Here is a 22,448-nt window from a genome sequence, read left to right on the forward strand (position 1 = left end):
AGATGATTAAAAATTTAAAATGATAATTGCAGTGTTTCAGTATCCTGTCTCACTCCAACTCTATTCCACTCTACTTGCAAGTTTGAAACTGCCAGGCTTCCTTTATCCCTGGATATCTTCAGTATCATTGAGGGATATTTAAAATATGTAGGTTTCCCTTAGCTCTGTGGCCAAGTCCTCTTTCCCATGGATAAGTCTCTTCTGCTTAAATATCACAGAACAACACAGATGAGAAGAGAAACGGATTTGCAGTCATTTGCCATGGAAGCCAGCCCAAACTGTAAATAATAGGAGAGAGGCCAGGTCCCCATGGGCCTGCAGGACTCGTTTCTCTCTAACTGCTGTGACATCCCAATGCAGCTTCTCTAAAGAAACACAGCTAGTGCCTGAGTTCAAGGGCTTTACCTTCAGGAAGCACGGCATTACCCAAGAGAAGCAGATTGGCCATCTACATATCTTCTGGCACACTGCATGCTCAAAAAAATATCCACTGCCTGAATGCAAGCACTCAAAGGAGGACAGTGGCCAGGGCCCTCAGGAATCATATCATCATAGAATCATTAAGATTGGAAAAGACCACTGGGATCACCTAGTCCAACCACAGACCCATCCACACTATGCCCACTAACCATGTCCCTCAGTGCCACATCCACATGGTTGTTGAACACCAGGGACACCCAGTTTTGCCCTTGCTAATCACTGAAGTTGCTGAACCTCCCTCCATTCCTTTCTCACACAGCCCAGGTTGTTCCAACCCATGCCTTCTTCTGTCCCCCAGCGCAACCAGAGCACCTGGAAAAAATTTGGCAAACTGTACATGTAGCTGCTTGTAAAATTAGGTCAAAGCCAACCAAGAAGTTTGGCTAGGAAAGAAAAAGTGTGAAGAGAAGGAGGAATTTTGAAAATGCCATGCAATGTCACTTAGATATGTGAAAAATGAGATGTTTCAGTTTGGAAAGTCTAAGTTGCATGAACGTTTTTCAGTCTGATTTCAGACATTCATACTGCATTCAAACCATTGAATTTCAGAACTGCTGGAAGAGCTGACCAGCATTTCTGTTTAAAAAAACAAAGGGGAAGATTTTCAGAAGATGAACAATCTAATAGTGAAATGTTTGCTCCTGGTCCGAGGAAAAAAAGCTTCAGGATGAGCTGAAACACCTTTTGTCATGTTTCTACATTTTGTTTATTGAGAAAAAACATGTATAACTTTCTCCTCCACTTTGGCTCAGATGGTTCCCTTTACCTTTCCTCCTTAATGCTTCAAAATCTCAGTACTTACTCAATGAAAGTATGCACTGAGAAGAATGATCTTTCACTCACTCCCTGTCACAGCCTTGATTTCCAATGTTTTAAATGAATTTTGGGCCTTTAGCTATAAAGCCATCTCCTTGAGAGAGATTGACTTTGCTAGGCTAACAGCAGCTTTGGCAAATCCACATGGTAGGCACCCAGAGATTGGTAGCAGTTTAGTTATAATGTGAAAAGAATTGAAGTTAATGCACTTCTTACTACAGGCGAGCCTAAGTATAACAAAGTTTCAGCAAACACTGGATCACTCAGAGAGCAAAGTGTGGATGCCCCGCTCCATTGTGATTTAATATTAAAATGAAAATGAGCTTTCTCATTCATTCATCATGACATTCTCACCTCCAAAAAAATGAGGTGAGCAAAAAAAATGACTCCAGATGCTTGGGGGTAGGAGGAGGTGAAAGGTTTAATGTATTTTTAAATTCTATTTCCATTATGCTGTGAGCTAGTTTTCATGGAAATTCTGAGGAAGAACTTGGGAGAGAGCCCAGAAAGCGGAAGAAATTAAAAGAAAGGGCAAATTTTGTGTGGCTTATGGGAATGTGAAAGAGAAGACTTTGACTTTATGTTTGTCTGAGAGCAGTGATACCTCGTCCCATGAGCAATATGCAGCATTTTTTTTCTCCAACTCCTCTTCACTGTTTCTTATAGCACTGCCTGCTAATTAGCATGCTGATTGTGGGTTGCTTGCTTCTTCTAGAATGTGCTAAGATATGCAGTTTTGGAAGAAGCGTACTGACATACTGATAAAACTGCAATACCTGTAATTATCTGCAGCAATTGCTACAACTTGGGTCCAATGGCAGTGAGCCACACTATTACATATCCTCCTCTGCTTATCAGCATGCAGGCACCCCCTGCCTCCCAGAGCACCTTCTCCACAACCATACTACAGCACCTGGCCTCTAGCATTCTGAAAAATGCTTCTCCCAGCCAGGCAGGAATGGCATTTCCACCCCACACTCAGAAATGTGGCGTTTGCCACATTCAGATTGGGTAGGAAAAGGGGCAGGCTGGGTATTAGGAGAAAGTTCTTCTCCAGAGGGTGGTGGGCATGAAGCAGGCTCCTCACAGCAGTGGGCACAGCCCCGAGCTGCCCAAGTTCAAGAAGCTTTGGACACTTCCCTCAGACACAGGGTTTGAATTTTGGTTGGTGCTATGTAGAGCCAAGTGTTGCAATCAATAACCCTTGTGGTTCACTTCCAGCTCAGTATATTCTATGATTCTATGGAGAAATATTGAATACAGCTGACAGAAATCATCAGGAAATTCATGTCCTCCACAATTAAGATAATCTCCTTACCTTCCTTGTCATTCTTTTTATATCTAAATCTGCTGTTCATGCAGAACTTGCTTAAATCCCACCCTATCTTTCCCACTAGCACATGCCTGACACTGTGAAGCCTGGATCACTACAAGTCTCTTGAAGCAGATCACAGATCTGGGGACACAGGACTTGAAAAACCAGATGTCTTCTAATCAGCACCTTCATCCTGGCCTGATGGGGAGAACACCAGTTTGCAGGTCCTCCCACTTTCTTCTGACCTACGCACCAGCCCCTGCATCCTAGCACTGATTACACAGCATCTGAGTGATGTGAATCATACAATTAGGGTTTATTCACTGTCACATGACAGGAGCACACCTACGTTTGTCACTTGACATATGTACATCTTCACATGGGACGAGGGAGAGATCGCCAAGTTAGGCAGCAGTTAGAAGCTCCCATGGGAGCTGGCTGGGTCTCTGGGCAACTCTACAATGAGCAGTCGGGATCCAAATGGGACCTGCTGCCTCTCTCTGACATCTCCTGACAGAACCATTGCCCTCAGTCCCGTTGCAGACCTTGACAGCGGCTCCTCAACCACTACGTGAGATGCATCCTTTCAGCCAAAATCCTTGTGGAACAAGAACATTTCAGCACCTGAATAAATCAGGCTCCAGAAAGGACGGCATCATGTCACCTCTCCTCTTAATCTAATTATATATATGCTGCACTTACAGACAGTGGCCCCAACTTGCTCCATTTTACCAAAATAAATAGAGATAGCAGACATTTGACAGCTGTTTCTACAGATGGCATAGCTAAATTTTATTTTTTTTTATGTTTGACTTCAAGAGAGAAATATGATTTAATTGCACCAGTATTTACAAGGCAGCTTTAATTCATTTTATAAAATAAGCAGAGTAAAAAATATTTTCCCTCATTTATATCTGTAGATCATCCTTTATTCTTCACCCCTATTCCCCCTTGGTTGCTTGTTATGTTTTTTCATTCTCTTCTCATGCTGGCTTCAAGTATAGCTTTTCTCCATTTGTCATATTTGTCCAACCCTTCCTCCCTTCCTCTCTTCTCCCTTTCATCGATTCATTGCTTCTGTAGCTCATTTAAATAATTAGAAGAAAGGTGTTTTTGGATTTTTCATCTGGCTGTTTGTTCATTCATCTGAATTACAAGACAAGGCTGTTTGTCCAGCAGTCTCTTTAATTTCTACAGTGAAACCTCCCCATCCCTGGAGGTGTTCAAGGCCAGATTGGATGGGGCCCTGGGCAGCCTGGTCTAGCATTAAATGGGGAGGTTGGTGGCCCTGCATGTGGCAGGGGATTGGAGATTCATGATCCTTGAGGTCCCTTCCAACCCTGGCCATTCTGTGATTCTGTGGTTCTGTGAAAGTCACAAAGATCATAGAATCATCATAGAATCATAGAATGGCCAGGGTTGGAGGGGACCTCAACGATCATGAATCTCCAACTCCCCCGCCACACGCAGGGCCATCAACCTCCATATCTAGTACTAGACCAGGCTGCCTGGGGCCCCATCCAACCTGGCCTTGAACACCTCCAAGGACGGGGCATCCACAACCTCTCTGGGCAGCCTGTTCCAGCACCTCACCACTCTCTTGGTGAAGATAGCACATCCTCCTAAGTTCTGTGAAATTCGGTGACCAGGCAAAGACATCCAAGCTAGGAACGTGCTGAGGGAAAGGCCACAGTGTGTAGTTATCTGTTATCTTCATAGTTCAGTACGCCATCAAGTCTAACTTCAAGTGGATATCAGCCATGTGATCACTGTCTATATTGTCTGAGCTCTGAATGGAAATAACTACAGGGGCAGTAGGTACAAATATATAAGAATTACATTAATATTATATTCATTCTGCTGTTTGTAGGACAACTTGCTTCCTAAGTTTCCTAGAACACATACATTTAAAAGTAAAATAAACAAAATCTCTAATTACATCTGGTTTATGAAAAAAAGCTAACTCTAAGAAAGGGAAAACACGAGAATGAAGGGACATAGAGGAAAAGATTTTGGATTAAATGCTGGCTCAGAATTGTGAACAAAGGAGCCATTTCCTGCTGTTTCATTCCTGTTTTGTTCAAGAACACAGGGCTCCACGTATCTTCTTTGTAAATAAAGAAGGGCTGCAGTAAGGAAATACAGGGCTCCAATATTTGCTTTTTTTTGTCTCATAAATGAAACAGTCTACAAGACATTTAAAATTGGCTTACAGTGCAAGTCAAGGAGGGATAATAGTTGTGTGAAGTGAACCAAAATGATCCCGACATTGCACAGATCTGGTGCATGTGCATTATCTCAGCGCTCCACGTCCGTTTATTTTATGTGTTGACTCGTCAGAGTCTGACAAGGCTGGAGCTGAGTTTCCATTCCCTTGGAAGCATTTTACCCTCCCAAGACTGACAGCCTTGTTAAAGAGAACAGAGATGTGCTTAAGCATCCTCCCATCCCCCTGACCCTTCTTTGTACCCACTCTCTCCTACCCTCCACCATGCATTGCACCTTCTCCTGTCATCCAGTGGCATCCAAATTGCAGTACTGGCTTTGAAACAAGAAATGCAAATGGCTGAGATACTTTGGGTTCACTTTCTTTCCCTCCTGATTTTGAACTTCCAAAGTGTGTCGGTCTGTCTTTGTCAGATATATTTTTCTGTCTAATACAAAAAATCTGATAGATGATCATCTATCTCCTGGTTCCTGAGATGAACTTTAAAATGCAGCATCCCAGGTCACAGGATTCATGACAAAGATTAAGCAGTGCTGGTATCTGCTTTAGTACACTTTAAGATTTCTGGGCTGTCTTGTCTTGAGTTGCCAAAGAGCTTTCGTGACTTCCAGTATGGGGTCATTTACCCTCATTGTAATAGAGAGGATTTCAGATGCCAAGAACGAATATCATATGGATTGAATGCATCATGACCCACTCCAAAAAGGAGTCACAGATTGTTTTGTTTTCCAACTTAGTCTCAATAACCATACCCAAATTTCCAACTCTGAAATGATGATGTCCCCAGTTCTCAGATTTCAGATATCCCTTGCCTGGTGCTGTCCAGTGTCTGAAGTGTTAAAAAGTTTCCTTTATTGAACTGCATTTTCATTCTGTCGTTACCGTTCCCCTTCCCACACCCCCTCAGGATTTTATAACCTCCATGCTCTATTTTGGCTAGTGATGTCAGAGGCAGAGCAGTTACCATGGAGAAGGGGACAGACTCTATTGAGACGGACACAAACACAGCCTTAGTCTACAGCAAACTTGTGATTCATCAGCCAAATTGCGTGCCATCATTAATGGCCTTCAAAAAAAGGGGTCATCAATAATTTTTCATTGTAATGTATGCAGTGGTGGAGAAGTTTATTAAAACCTTCATGAAAGCCTGGATAATGTTTACATCAGAAGAAGCCACAACACATGTTATTAATGAATAAGTAGAACAATATCAGGCACCATCTCAAGAGTGGTTACAAGAACAAGAGTGTAGAAACCCAGCTAGGGGGCTGGAGCTTTCCACTGAAAGAAAACAAAATTAGTCATTGCATACTAGGATCAGTGTTGCAATGATGCACAGATAATGCAAGGAGCTCCTTAAATGGTGAGTAAAGAGCAAACCCAATGGTACTAGCTTGTACAAAGGGCATCTCCACGAGGATGCACTGATTCATTTCAAAATATTTGTTGTTTTTAATTTCTGTTGCTTTGTTCATTTCTAATATTTGGTTTATTACTTTGGTTTTGCTATCATGTGAAACATTTCATTCCCATGTGACCCTCTTTTTTCAGCTGTTTAAAGCTCTCCCTCTTCCATCACTCTTGGAACATTTTCCAAAGTTGAAAGCTCCACAGTTGCCTCCACTTGCATGCATGGCTGTTGGAATATCATTTGGCTCCAGTACCCTGTGACATCCCATGCTCCCATTGGCCAAGTAACACTTGAAGACCACCTTTTAAATCCTGTATGTTACCTGAACTTGGGAAATACACTTCAGGAACACCAAGAAACATTTTCTCTGTAATAGAATTTAGGACTAAATACTATTCTAAATGCAAGACTATCCAATGAAGATAACTTTGCTTTTTTTTTTTTTGTTTTTTTTTTTTTTTTGTTTTTTGTTTTTTCCTCAGGAATGTAATATTCTAATTTACAAATATGAATAACAAAGTTTGAAGTTATTTTCTCTCTGTTTCCTCGATGTTTGGGAGACTATTATACCACTCAGGCTGCTGAGTGGTAATTTGGCCTGGAATATTTATCACTGTAGCAATAAAGAGTCTAAGTTGGAATACTAAATTCAGTCCACAATCCAACACATGCAGAACTGCATCCAGTCCACTCTCTTATAATTTTACAACATGTTTGAATATAAAACTGTAGCTATGAGGGCTGCTCCAAAAGTAACGCCTTCTATTTTAAGATGTCAGCCCAAAATGTCAGAGGAAGTTATTGGTGCTATGGCAGTAGAGGATGAATCTTCCCATCAGTATCCTGTTACACACTGTTGCCTTGCAACAGATGGCAGAAGAGGGGCAGTCTGACAAAATGGCATGAAAGTGCATAGGAAACAAAGATGTGCCATCAAATTCCTTCGTGTCCAAAAAATGGTAGCCACTGACATTTACTGACACTTGCTGAATGTTTATGGAGACCAAATAATGGATGTGAACACCGTGGGGGGAGTGAGGGGGAGTGTGCTGTGTTTCAGCAGTGGTGGCAGTGATGTGAAAGGCAAGCCACATTCTGGATGGCCATGCATATCTGTCACATCACAAAATGAGGAGTGCCTCGGTTAGCTCATCCATGTGAATCAGCAGATTATGATCAGTAAAATGTATCAGCTTCAATGCATTGGAAATGATGGTGGCAACACTGGAATATCACAAAGATTGTGTGAGATGGGTCCCACAAATGCTCACACAGGAACAGAAAGAACAAGCAAGTATGTCAGGACATACTGAATCAGTATGAGGATGAAGGTGACAGTTTCCTCAATCACATAATTTCTGGTGATGAGATGTGGTGTCTCCATTATGTGCCAGAGTCAAAATAGCAGTGCATGGAGTGGCAACATGCAAATTCTATGTTGAAGGAAAAGTTCAAGATGCAGCCCTTAATGGGTAAAGTGACGTGCAGTGTTATTTGGGATACGGAAGGGGCAATCCTTCTGGATTTTTGGGAACCTGGACAGACCATCAACTCTGACAGCTGCATTATGGCACTGACTAGGATGAAGGCTTGAACTTGCAGAGTCAGGCTGGAGAAGAAAATAACCTTTCTCTTGCAACCAGGCCCCATGCCAGTTTGAAGATCGTGGAACGCATTGCCAGTCTTGGCTGGACTGACCTACTATATCCACCATACAATTTGGATTTGACTTTCATCTGTTAGGGCCAATGAAAGATGAACTGTATAGGCAAAATTTTCCTAGCAGTGATGCTGCCATATCTGCTGTGAAGCAGTGGGTCATCTCCACTGATGCAGATTTTTATGAGCACAGCATGCAGGCTCTTGGTCAGAGCTAGTGAAAATGCTAATGGTGGCAAGTATGTTGAAAAATAGCATTCTGTAGCTGAGAATTTTCTCTATCAGGTAGTGTTATTGCACTCTTTGTATCTGTTGTAGTTTCCATGGAAATAAATAGGAAGCATTATCTACTGAGTGACCTACAAAAAATGACAGCATTAAGTAATATCTGAATCTTGCCAAAAGTGTTCACTATTGCACAGTAGAACTTCTTGCTAAGGTGATGTGGAATCTTCAGATGGGTTCTTCAGAGGTCATTAAGTGTGGTCATCCAGAAGCATCTCTCAGCTCAGAAATTCCCATAACCATTGATTTTTGGCATGGTTCTCCTTGTGCAAGAGCACTCACTCATGCTGTATGCTGCATTCTCTTCTCTGTGCATGCAAAGTTGTCCATTGGAAGAAAAGAAGGAAAGCTGTGTCTTGTGTTTGCACCACTATAGCTGTTGACACAACCTTATGTTCACATCAGTTCTGCCGACACAAATAATGTGAATCTGCTTTGGGAATCCTATCTCTCAACTGCATTGGATACATATAAGTGTGTGTCTGCTAAAAGGTGTTCTCATCTTGCAGCTCAGTTCTGTGAATATAACCACGCTTTAACAGTTTATGTAGTTTTAGCTAGTAATTGCTCTCATGCCTTCAGGGTGTGGGATCTCAGAGAGCACTGATCCGTGACTACAGCTGTGCTGAGACTGTTGTCTGAGCAATGCCATTCCTAAAGCCAGAGCAAATGCAGTGCACCAGCAAAAAGGACTGGGAACTGCAGTCTGGAGGCTGCTATAACACCAGCATTGATCTTCAGAACATTTTCTAAACTGTTAAACTCCATTTAATAGTTCATATTTGCATCTTTTAATATCTTTGAGATTTATATTTGAAAACATTAATTTACAGAGTCAGTTGTAATGTTAACTATCCCTCTGCTAAATCATCCTTCCTGCAGTCTGGTAACACTGGTTAAGTAATCCCTTTTCCCTAAGTGTTCCAGCTCCTCTCAGTTGGACTTTTTCCTCCATGGGACAGGGAGTCTTGCTCAGACAAGAAAGAGATATTGCAACCTTCAGAAAAACACTCTACCCAGCTAGGCTAAGAAATGAAAAAAAAAAGAAAAAAAAAAAAGAAATAATGAAAGACTGCTCACTGTGTTGCAGTGCTCATAGAATATCTTGTTCTTTTTGAGGTCTACGTGGGAAGCTTGAAATGAATTAATTTGTTTTATGGATTTTAACTCTGCAGTCAAACAACTCCATGTGTAATGAATTCATGGAATGGGGGATCCTGCCACAAATCCGTAGCTCAAAGAAGAGAAGAAATACAATTTTTCTTTCCCTGTTTCCCTGTTCTTTCCTTTCCTCACCCCCTATCTCCCAGCTAAGGGAGATGTTCTGCAGAGTGCTTTTCATTAAACAAAACCCATTTGTTTGATGTCAGGAACTCAGGAAAGCAGGAGTAAACACTCCCCATGAAACACCAACGTAAATTTATTTAAGGATGGGAGTTTGCAATGACCAAACAACATCTTGTACTCAAAACTCACTTATATAACCAGGCTGAGAGCACCCAGAGACTCTGAGAGCTGTTTTTAGAAGAAGAAATGTTTTGTTCTGTTATCTGGTCTATCCTGGGAAGACCCTACTAAGAGGATGCTGTTACCAAAGGGTGTCCTAGGTGGGCCTTCATGGAATGGCCCTCTGTCCAAGCTGAGGAACATCTGGGACACAGAATGGCAAAACCATTATGAAAACCCATCTGAATTTTCCTTTAAAATGCTCCAGTGATAATCTGTTTTTTTCCTGCCAAGATGGATAGCTGTTTTCAGCAATTTTCATTCCTGGTCTTGGTGGAAAATATGAAAATAAAAACTAGAAACACACACACACACACACACATACACAATATATATATATATATATATATGGAAATCCCGGCATTCTTCTTTTCTCTATGATAAAGCAAACATTGGAAACATGGAGATTTGGAAAAAAAAAAAAAAAAAAAAGATTCTTTTAAAATTTCAGGCATATTTGTCATTTGCTGGCACGGGTCACCCACCAGCATTGCAAAAGCCCCTGCCTGTGCCCCCTCCATCTTATTTGTACTGAAATCCACCCTTCTCACAGTTAGACATCACTGCCTGAAAGCCTCTTAGGGCAATGGTTCCCAAGACAATAAATTCAAAGTTGCCCTCAAAACGAATCATCTGAAAGTGGCCACTGCTGCATATTACAGCCTACAAATTGGCTCTGGCAAATCAAGTGAGACTGACCTTTTTCTGAGTCATTTATTCTAGTATAGCTGTCATTGCTTGTTCTACTCGGCTGTACTCCAGGTCCATCCTGATGGCCAAAGCACCTAGCGATAAAGCTTCCCTCCTCTTGTGTAATGTCAGGTGTTCCTAGATGTTAACTTCATCACACACTGCCTCTTTCTGCTATGTTCTGCAAGTTCTTCTCAATATCAAGAGCTGTGATGCCACCACTTCTGCACAGTAAATACACTTTTGAGCTTGGGGTTAGATGCAAACCTGTCTCAAGAGATGCTGGTCTTCCCCTCTTTTGGGATGACAGCTCTGCTGAAACAGTTACCGGAACCCCCATGTTACCCACTGCACCTCACACTGGTCATTAGTACATAGTAGCACACGAAGCACAGATCAGTGCAGTGCCAAACTAGAGGTCTTGTTGGGGGTCAGCCTCTTCTCCCAGTGAGACAGGAGGGAATGCCTTTAAGTCGTATCAGAGGAGGTTCAATTTGGATATTAGGAACAACGTCTCTGAAAGAGTGGTGCTGCACTGGCACAGGCTGCCCAGGGAGGTGGTGAAGTCACAGTCCCTGGAAGTGTTCCAGAACCGTGTGGCTGTGGCACTGAGGGACATGGATGGTGGGCATGGTGAGAATGGGCAGATGGATGGATTTGATGATCTTAAGGGTCTTTTCCAACCTCAATGATTCTCTGAGTCTATGAAGCAGGAGTACAGACCCAGCTCTCCTGGCGCCCACGTAGGCTCTGCCTCTGTTGTAAGGAGATATTCTGCATCTATCCCCATTACCCGATGCTTATTACAGCCTACCTTGCTGGAGGAGAGATGAATGGAGAGGAAATGTCCAGGAGGAGATCATATCTCCTCGTAACCAGTGTCATGTTTTTAAGGACTACATGTCCCAGTGGCATCGAGGAGACCAGGGACAAAGCATGCTGTTCAGGGGTCTGTTTATTATGGTGTGCGCTGGTCTTTTTCCTAACTTGGCCAAGCATGAAGCTGGCCAACAGCTAGCATCTGTTTACTGTGAGTGTGCAGCAATATTTCTTATAATGGTTGCAAGCTGTGTTTGGCCCCAGCCCAACTCTGCTCACATTGCTCTATCATTGCTTGTGTTTTCTGTTTTTCCCTCCCTGTTCAAACCCTACCAGCTACCTTCTGCAGATTCAATGGGATCTGTGACCCTTAGCTACAAATCTTCCTGCTTGCACTGTGTTCTGCTGTCACTCCTGGAACCACCCATCATCCTGTAGCAACCCTACAGCAGCCCATAGTACATGTTAATGACCCCTGCCTTCATCTGCTCAACCTGTCTCACTCCTCATTGATAGCTTGCACTGGCTGCTTCTTCCAGTACAACCCTGTTCTTGTCCTCTTATATACCACCTTTTCCTCTGACATCTCTGCAATGTCCCTTCCTCATCGTCCTCCTTAGGTTCCCCTTGACCTTTCTTACATTTCCTCATGCATAGTCTGTGACAACCACTAGCACAAAACACATAATGTGTCCTCGCTCATCTGCCCTTCCTCCTTCTTTTGGGCACTGGGTGTGATGCCACTCTTCCATCTGTCCTATAGTTGCCAAAATATGGTGTGACCTTCAGCTTTCTGTATTTTCCCTGACTTAGTAATTAATTTCTATAGTTTCAGCTTAGCAGCAGTCCAGGGGTTGCAGAAGCCTGTGGTCTGGCTGACAGCTGGTTCTGCACATCTGTACACACTATATTAATAAACATTTGTGCCAGTTGCTGGGGCTAGGAAGCAGAGATTCATTCAGCCATGGGTCTTTTTATAATAAAAATAATAATAAATTAATTAAGGATGGTGAGAAATTGTAGCCATTTGCCTATTTTGGGATATGGGAAATTGAAAATATCCCTGGTTATTTATGCTGGTAGTGCTTTCAGCTGGCAGTTCTCAGGGGTCTTTCGGAACGAGGAGCTGCAGTTTCCTTTGCCTGAGGGGCATGGTGATTTACAACTTAAAGATGAGCTTTTGCATGCACACACAGGCACCCTTGCACATATTAAATGCATCAAAACCCAATCAATGAGCCAATGCACCAAAAACTGTAGGCGACCATGTAGTCACGCAACATTTCCTAACTGCAAAAAAACTTACTTCCAAGTCCCATGAGGAACTCTTGGAGGCAACAGCATCTCTTTGGAAGAATCCATATCACTGAGCTTGGTCCTGAAAGGCAGGCTTTGCCACTGCAGATCAGGTCCATTCTGAGCAATGAAGTATTAGCAAAGGAACGCCCACATGGATCTGCTGGGATTTCTGCTCCATTCCCACCTACCCACCTTTATTTGCCTTCCTTAATCCAGGGAAAACACTACCACGAAACCAACTTTCACTTCTTATCTGAGAGCCATATTCCTTGAAAGCTTCAACTGCAGGGGCAGGGTGATCTGCACGCATACATAAAGTATGTAGACATACACCGTCTACTTCTATGCTCTGTCTTTTGTGTGTGCCTGTGATGTTCCTATACAAACCCTTTTAATGTAAAATAACAAAAAGCAGTGGGCAGAATCACAGGCAGGGTGATATTTTAATTTCAGTAAATGGTGTTTACCAGAAGTAGGCTTTTCCTTTTTGCTTCTATAGATTGTAAAGAGGTTTCTGTCCCACTAACTCTCTAAAGTGTGGGTCTCAGAAACATATTTCACCCTTATGATACAAAATAAACCTCCTGAATGGGATTGCTGTTGGCTTGAGCATAAGCAAGTACTCTTCTTGTAAATTGGCACAAACACAAATGTGCTTATGGTTATGGATTTTATACAGTTTTCATGGCGTAATTTTGGAATTAATCTCCAGGAAAACTGCCTCAGACATCAAACAAGCTCAGATCAAGGACTCCATTTCAAGTAAATATTTAAAGTGACCTCACATCCTTTCCATTTCTTTTCCTACCCTACCTTGGAGCCCGTCTTCATCTGCCCAGTGATCACCATAACTTTCTGCCCATTTGCATGGCTCTGTACAAACAGTAGATAAGAAGCAGGAACTAGGCAGGGCAGCACAGCCAGGTACTGCTGGGAGGAGGCTCAGTGCACTGCAGCATGGCGGGCACGATTCTACCCATTCAGACTCGTACCCACAGGGCAAGCCCACGAGGGATGAAGCTCATAGCCCCATGGTCCCAAATTGCATAAGGCACTACTGCAAAGAAGGACCTGGCATACGCCAAGGCCGGGAGGAAAAAAAGGAAGATGTAGGGACTGGTGGGTGGGACGATGGAGCTGAGCACAGCGTAGCTTTATGCAGCAGTCGGCATTCCTCTGCTCCTCTCCTCAGAGCCAGCTGCGTGTTTTGTCTGAAACCAATCTCTCATTTGAGCTACGCGAAAACAAGCACCGAGGAGCCCCTATTGTAAACGCCATACAAAAACACAAAGGAGAGAGCCCAGGGTAAAAAATATTTCCATAATAAAACTGTCATGGGGAAAAGGGCCTTTGTAATGCCAAGTAATTAAGTTAAGAACAGAGACATCCTCTCCAAAATGCTTGACATAAACTGTCTCCTTAATGCTGTAGTTGAAAAGGAGCAGTTTGGGTTGAGATGAGCATGTGGACCGGGGGAGTGGGAATCTCAGTGTGGTGTCCTGGGGAAGAGAGCACAGGAGATGCTTGCATTGGGTATGTGGCTTGAGCTCCTGCCAAGGAGCACTGAAATCCTTGCTCCCCTCTGTGCCTCCCCATGCTTCTTCCATAGTCTCTTCAAATGAGATGCCTCCTGCACAGTCTGCATCTCACAGCAACCAGTGCTAGACCACCCAGGGCAATGAGGAGACTAACACAGATAAAGCAGAAGTTCAGATGATGCAAGGCAAGGCGGATTGGGCAATAGAAGCATGCTCTCTGGTTGGCAAGGGAAAACAAAAAGACCTCACCAATGATAGTGCAACACAACCTCTGAGCTGTGGCCCAGCCTGGGCTGGGAAGTCCTGATGGTGTAGTGTTCTGTGCATGCACCCAATACAGGCTGACATGCAGCTGGCCTCTCTGCATCTGGCAAGTCCTCAGCTGAGCTGTTTTCCTGCCAACAGCAAAGGATTGACTCTGCCAAAGACATTTTCCCTGCTTGGGGACCTGTCCCCACACCTAGCTCCTGGTAAGGGTCCACCAACAAGGAATGAAATGCAGTGTCAGGGTCCCAAGTTGTTCCTTGTTTAGATGGTAAGAATCATAGTCATAGTTGTAGGATGGCTGAGGTTGGAAAACCCCCCTTTTTCTGTGAGGCATTAGGATTTAAACTTCTCAGCACTGGACCAGTGACTGGTCCACATCATGTCAGCCCTTAGCAGATTCTGCATCATGTAGACCTTTTCCTAAATGCTACTTTTCACGAAGTACTGTCTCCCTGAGACAGTGAAGAACAGCAAGAGGTCACTGAAATTCCATTTCCCTCTCTTCTCCTGCTCTCCCCAGACTCCCAGGCCAGAGAGCCATACCAAGTAGAAGCCAAATGCCATGACATTCAGGCCTTTCTAGGAGGAATGGTGATGAACTCAAGATTTGGATGGTTTTCCTGACTTGCAAAAGTCCAGGTGCCTTCTCTGGGTTTACAAAAAGAGTTCATTCTGTGGGCAGTAGAATAAAGTCTAGGCTACTTATTCCTCTTCCTCACTGCAGTTAGGGGAAGAAACCTAACTGATGGTGAAAAATCATATTTGGTTCAGCTTTCAGTGGTGAGTGAAGCAGGTTGTGGCCCCTGAAACCCACATGGTAGGTGGTTCATCGCTCAAGGCATGACATGGATTTTTGTGAGACTAGGAAGAGGATCTGTGCTTTTGAACAAATCACCTGCTGGCCTTTGGTCAGATGCTGTGGGATAAAAGTGCACCAAATGAAATAACAGATAAAACACAGACATGGAAACCAAGACAACCAAGAACTATGGACTCCAGGTGACAGAAATAACCTCAACAGATCAATACCAGACGAGGCAGCACAGCAAAGCCTGCAATCTCAAATAGTCCTCTGTCGGATTGAGAGCAGAAGTTTCTCCCATTTCAGAAGTGACAGTCAGTCACACGCCAGGTATAAAATATAAACACCAGACACTCGGCATTGTGCAGCTACCTGACAAAGGCATTAAGTTAGTTGGACTCACTTGAAGCACAGCCTTTTTATATTTTCAAAACACCAAGTTCCATGCAAGTATTCAGGCTGCCATGGCAACATGGTGCATTTGTTCCCGAGTGTCATTTTCCATCACAATTGCCTTTTTTTTTTTTTTTCCCAAAACTTTGCCCAACTTCAAAACTTTGGTTGCTGAGGCAACATCTCCCCTTGAAGGGAAGCAATTGGCTGTGCCCATCTGTGCCAAGACAAGGGCTGTTCTTTGAAGACCAGCATGCTACAGAAAGGGAGGAGGTGTTAGGAAGGCTAAAATATATCAGGAAAGCAGGGTGAGAGGAAGGAACGGTGCTGAGAAGTGGCTCTGGAGGGCCAACACACGCCTTCAAAGGAGGCAGGTGGGATGGGATCCGAGTGGGAGGCTCCAGGCTTAGCACAGGCGGGATAATGTGCTGCATTACATCAGTGGCAATATGAAATGAGGTCTCGGTATGGCAACGCCTTGCCTGCGACATATCCCTTCGGGTTCTCATGGAGATGCATAGTCCTCACAAGACCTCCACAAGGAAGGCATTTGTCACTGGGTTGGTTTGGCACAAGAAGTGACTGAGGCAGGGAGAGCTTGAATGAACTGCTAAAGGTCACGCGGTGAATTAGTGGCTCATATAGGAAGAAGCCCCCGGAAGTGCTGTGTTTCATTTGTAAGATCATCATTCCTCTGATATTTAGCTTACGCTTAAATAGAAACCCATCTGCCTTCTGTGGAGAAGCACTGCAATCACTTTTTCTCTAGCTAACACATTACAGTCCTCACCTCTGCTATTTGTCAGTGTATTTGGCCTGAAATGCACTGAAGCAGGGAGCCCTCCTTCTGGACAGCCCTGATCCACATTCTTCCTGAAATCAACACATGAGTAGTGCAGGAGGCCCCAGAGGGAAGTGGTGGGCTGAGCGATGAGGAAATGCACACCAGGAAGCCATGCACGTGCCTCAGGAATGGAATTAGGATATGGGATACAGGAAATGATGAAAACAAGTAGGGGATAGCGACAGGATGACAGCACAGGTATGAGGATGGCTGACAGATGCTGCTGGTGTAGGGACAGAGAATGGAAGATGGGATTGAAAAACACTGAAGATGTGGCATCTCTAGGATGAAGCAAATCCCACAGGCCGCAGAAGTGGCCAGAAAAATCAGATGACCTGGCTAGGAGGCATTTGTCTGAAGCAACGAGAAGTATGCTGGGATCAAGCATGGATAAAAGAGAGGTGTGGAAAATTCTCTCATCTACTGCATACTCTATTGACATGTCACAGGAGCTGGGACGGAAATGTTGCAGATAGAGGGTGTATTGCTTCAATAAGAGTTCTCCAAAACCCTTGTTCTTGCCCTGCCTGTGAGCCAGCATCTTTCCTAACCTGGAGATGCACACAGTGGCTGCTGCTGAAAAATAAACCTGATGAATGCATAAAGGGCTGGGGTTGCTACCAGCTCCTGCTTGTCCAGAGGGCATCACTGATCCATCGGGTTCACTTGCCATCTCTCTACTTTGCAGGCTGTGTCTCAGTGCCCCACTTCCAGACCAATGATGACTCTGATGCTTGTGTATGGGTCACTGATTTCTTTCCATTTCAGCAATTCATAGCTAACTGAATAAGCAGAGTCAGATACAAGCCCGCTGCCTGGATCACCACCTGCCTGTTCTGAATCTGGGTCATTTTGGCATTTAAAAACACAAGCAGCCAACACAGCCCTGCCAGGCAGAAGCAAACACAGTAAGCAAGCATGGGAAGCACTCTTGATGTCAGAAGAGAAACATAGAGACACAAGAAGCAGCAGGCTCTGTCTTTTTCCTGCATTTATTTATCTATGACACTTCCTGCCCAAGGGTGTTGAATTTTAACTGCCTCCTCCATGTTGATGGAGGAGACCAAAATTGGCCTATGGCCAAATACATGTCTGGCAAGGCACTCCCCAGGGGCTGCATACTCTGCATCCTGGGACGTTTTCTTCTGTACAAGTGACTGCAAAAGCAGCCTGAGAAGGGGTGATAATATTTCTCAGATGATTTCCAGGGATTGCACATGTCCCCATTTTTCTCTTGTCCAGGCACAAGAGAACTTGACTACAGGGAGTTTCCCTCACCAGTCCTGGATGCTTTGGGTGCTCCAGTTCATCACTAGGAGCTTTGGCCAAGGGGATGAGACCCCAGGACACTGCATGGTTCTGTCCCATGAATGATGCAGACCATCCCTGGAGCACAGCCGCACCAGGAGCAGGAGGGAAGAGGAGCCCCAAAGCTCTTGACATACTCCAGCACATGGCATTTAGAAGAGGATCTAAGGAAAGCCTCAGGATCTCTCCCCTGCTTGCCCATAGCAGTGGGAGGAAAGGCAGTCTTCTCTCATGCTCAGGCATCTGAGAGTTCCCTGTGATTATCCTCCTCCCAAAAGCATGACTTTCAGCTGCTGAATGGCCTAGCAATTTCTGCAAAAAATATATGAACAACAGCCACATTAACCATGAGCACAGCTCTCCCCTGTGGATACAACAGCTGCCCATTGGAATAAACAGGAAACCATTTTATCCTCTGAGGAGCAGGAAAGGTGAAGGGATCACAACTGCAAATTGTGTGTCTCTGGGTTTGGAGCATGCAGCAAGAGCCACAAACAGATAGATTTTCTGCTTTTTCTCATACAGCAGGGACACAAAAGTTGGCCTTTCCCCTCTGAGCTGATTCTCTGACCTAATGTTACTCTCTTATCCTGTGCAAAAGACAAAAAAGCAAAATCCTAGCTTCACTGCTGAGGTTTTGAAGGAAAGCAGTCAGAGAGAGCATGGCATGGAGATGCACTGCAGCAATGTGCCTGCCAGGTCCCAGAAAACGCAGGTGCAAATCTGTCTCATCTGACTCTGCACCACCACATGTGGTTGCGTTGTGTGGACGTGGCCACAAAAGTACATTCTGCACTTTGCATTCCTGCCAGCTGGTGATGTTCATCAGGGAAAACTCCAAGCTCCTCTGTCATTAATGTTTATTGGCCGTTTTAGAGTCTTTTCACCCTCTAGGAAGGCAAAGAAGGCTGTACTTCAGACAAAGGCAGCCAGTGAGAATTTGCTCCAAAACTGCTGGATTCCTTGGCCAGAGCTGGAGGATCTGTGGCTTGCAGGAGGTCAGGTGAGCCAAGTTTGATGAGCCTCAACACTTCGACTTTCAGTCCAGCTCAAGACTACGGTACTTCACCCTCTTTCCCTTTGATGCATTCATTACTGTGTGCATCTACAGCTGAACATGGTACAGTAAAATGATGCTGGTGCAGCACAGCAATAGAAATGTTGCTGTGGAAACCATGATATTTTAATTGCCTGATTCAGGAGAAGCCAGGTAAATCAGGCATTGTGTTTTCACCGTAACAACCACTCTGCTGCCAAAAAGATCTGGATTGCTATGCAGAGCTCTGCCACTTGTGAGAGCTACGTGTCACTGGGGAAGCCATTCCCACCTTTGTGCCTTTGGTCCTCCTCAGCCCAAGCCATCATCCTTTCCCAGTTGGACTCATACAGCTGACAAACCTCCCACACTGACACTCCATTTGGACATGGCATCCTGATCAGATCATCAAATGTTTCCTCAACACAAAACATATGCATCATGGAATCAAAGAATCATTAAGGTTGGAGAAGACCTCTAATGTCATCTTGTCCAACTAGCCACCTACTACCAATATTGCCCACTAAACCACATCCCTAAGTACTGCAACTACCCTTTTCTTAAACACCACCAATGACAGTGACTCCACCACCTCCATGGGCAACCTGTTCCTTTTCACTGCAGCACTGCTCTTTCTGAGAAGAATATTTTTTCATCCCACTGGCCTTAGCCAATCAATGCAGCCTGCCTGGATCCCTCTGTAGGGCCTTCCTACCCACAGGCAGTTCAACATTTCCTTCCAGCTTGGTGTCATCTGCAAACTTACTGAGGATGCTCTCAATCCCCTTGTCCAGAACATCAATAAGGATATTAGACAGGGCCAGTCCCCAATACCGACCCCTGGGAAATGCCACTTGTGACCAGTTGCCAGCTGGATTTAACTCATTCACCACCAGTCTGGGCAAGGCTCTCCAGTCAGTTTTTTTTACTCAGCAAAGAATACATCTGTCCAAGCCACAGGCTGCCATCTTCTCCAGGACAATACTATGGGAGAGTCAAGGGCTTCACTGAAGTCTAGGTAGGCTAAATCCACAGTCTTTCCATCATCCATCAAGCGGTCACTTGGTGATGGAAGGAAATGAGGTTGGTCAAGCAGGACCTGCCTTTCACATAGAAGATAAATGAACACTGAATGTGCACATCTGACATGATGGTCTAGGACAGCGATATTACCTCTGTGCTAGGTAACCCATCAACTATTGGTCTAGAAACTTCGAAATATCTTGAGCAGTATTCATTTAACTCCTCACTCCTAGTGACACAGGGAATTTCATCCTTGCGATCGGTTGTGACAGAGCCTGCAAAGTACCAGGTGCAGTTTGAAACCTGACAGATCCCATCAGGTGAAGGTTTCTAGGCAGGAAAGATGCCTATCTATTTATAGATACCTATTTATACCGCAGAGGTACTGGATGCTGATGAGCACACAGCATGTGGCCAACTGTGGATAGATCTGCTTTCCCCTCAGCAAGCATTCCAAAGGTGCTTTGATGGAGTTGGGCAGATAAGGCTCCTTTGCTTTCATTCCAAGGGCCCCAAGTTGTCTGGTGTGAAAGGCAGCTAAATCAGCATTGCCTGGCCAAGAACCAGCAGATGGTCCAGAGGAGATTCTCTGATGAGCGTTCCTTAGTGACCCATTTCTACCAAGAAGCCCTGAGAGCTGATCCAGCACATTTAAACCAGTGTCCTGTTTGCCTGTGAACTGGCAGACCCCTCTGCTCTCCTCACGAGGAAGCTGTAGGTTGCCATGAGGCCACCCCTCAGGCTCCTCTTCTCTGGGATAAACAGCAATGGGAACAATGTGTTCATCTCACATCCTTGAGCCATGGTCCTTAAGACTCCACAGTTTAGTTTTGTTTTATTTTATGGAGGAAGTGACACTCACAACATGCTTAGAGTTCACACTGCTGCATTGCAACAGCTCTCATCCCACACAGAGATGGAACAGAGCGGAGCAGCACAGATGTGATGACTCAGCTTCCAGAGCCAGGATCCCAAAACAAGCCTCCAACGAAGCCCTTCTCTGATACACACAGGAAGATTCTGCCTCCTGTTTGATGCCTATGCTTGCAGGAGTACTCACCCCATTTCGTTGCCCTGGATTCCTTCCACAGTCAACAGAGTGAATCCTCTGGCCTCTTTTAAATGTTTACTTTGGATAAAATCTGCTCTCTGCCCTGGCAGTGACACAGCCTGAGCTCTGCTCAGCTCTCAGCACGGGGTCAGATGAATCTCAGCCTGGCACTCCCAGACCTGGTCCTGGGCCTGTGACAGCAGTAGGTTACCTCTGTAGGCTGGAGGAGTGCTGCACTGCTGGAAGATGCCAAGTGTCAGACTGGTTTTGCTCTCTACTAGCCTAGCAGTGGGGAACAGTATGTCTGGTCAGCTAAGGACACCCAGTGACTTTGCCCCACGCTTCAGCACACCGGAACATCAGAGATGACCAAGTATAACTAACCCTTTCTCAAGCAGCTGACGAAAGGTCTGGTGCTCTTCTCCAGGGATACCACTAATCCCTTATCAATGTAGATATTCCAGTAATTACACCTTTACCTGACTGAGAACTGCTATTCCCCCCCTTAGATTCTCCTCTGCAGTGCTATCTGTAGTCAGTAATCTCAAGTTCCAAGATAATGCCAGAGTTGTGTGTATCCCAGCTTCACTTCTTGTGACTGAGCTGACGTTTTGAGCTGTATGTACGCTTACATAATCTCATACCACATAATCAACACATTTCATAGCACGAAGAGATCAATCATTCTGATCCCTGTCACTGAAACTTTCTTCTGTTCCATATCATGTCATGAAAACAACAACAGTAACAAAAAATCGCCCAGCATAGATTGACACACCTTGAGATAATGCTTTCTTTGAGCCCTGCAAGCATCACTGTAGGCTTCATGAATACCAGAAGTCAACAGTCAATAAGCATTAGGTAGACTGGTACTGCCAGAGCCTTCAGAGCAGGGATGGAGGCACTGGGAAGGAGCGGCAGGGGCTATGAGATGCATGGCATACCTGCCAGACCTGGGCTATAGCATGTGGCTAGATAGCAGCCATGATATTATGTTGATTCAGGGTGGTAGTGGCCCTGCTTTGAGCTGTGTCTGGATGCAGTGTGGTAAAATACAGCTGGGAAGTTTGGTGTGCCTCCTGCAGCGAGGCACGGAGACAGCTGGGACGAGTTTTGCACACATCCATCATCACGCAGAACCTCCTTTCCCTTTCCATCCTCAGAAAACACCAGACCCATCCAGAAAAAAAACAAACAACAAAACAGAGCCTGGAGGGCAGAAGACTGTTTGTCCAATGCAGAACCAGCCTCATGAAGGCTACCACTACCATGGAAGGTATACCTGACTTTTCAGCCAGCTCTGGCCCTGTCCCAGTGCACCAGGTGCCTCTCCAAGCACCCACACAGAAGCAGACAAGGATGTTGTAGAGCCCCAGTAGGGTGCAGCCCCAGCATCCTCAAGGCTCGAGTTCCCTCTGCTGGCCCTGAGCATCTATTCCAGTAACAAAGCCTGTACAGTGTACTCCTGGGTGTTTGTTTTTTTTTTTTTTTTTCAACCTGAAGGTCGCTCTGTAACATGCAGCAGCAGCCTCTCCCGCCTGCAGAGCAGCTTTGCATGCCCAGAGCCGTGACAGCTGGGAAGCACAAAATAATAAAAAATCAGATTGACAGTGCAAGGGTGCAAAGGAAATCCAGCAATGCAAGACAGCTGCCACACACAGCACAAATGCACACCAGAA

This window comes from Meleagris gallopavo, chromosome 1 (assembly GCF_905368555.1).
Source record: "Meleagris gallopavo chromosome 1, MGAL_WU_HG_1.1, whole genome shotgun sequence".
Taxonomy (NCBI): domain Eukaryota; kingdom Metazoa; phylum Chordata; class Aves; order Galliformes; family Phasianidae; genus Meleagris; species Meleagris gallopavo.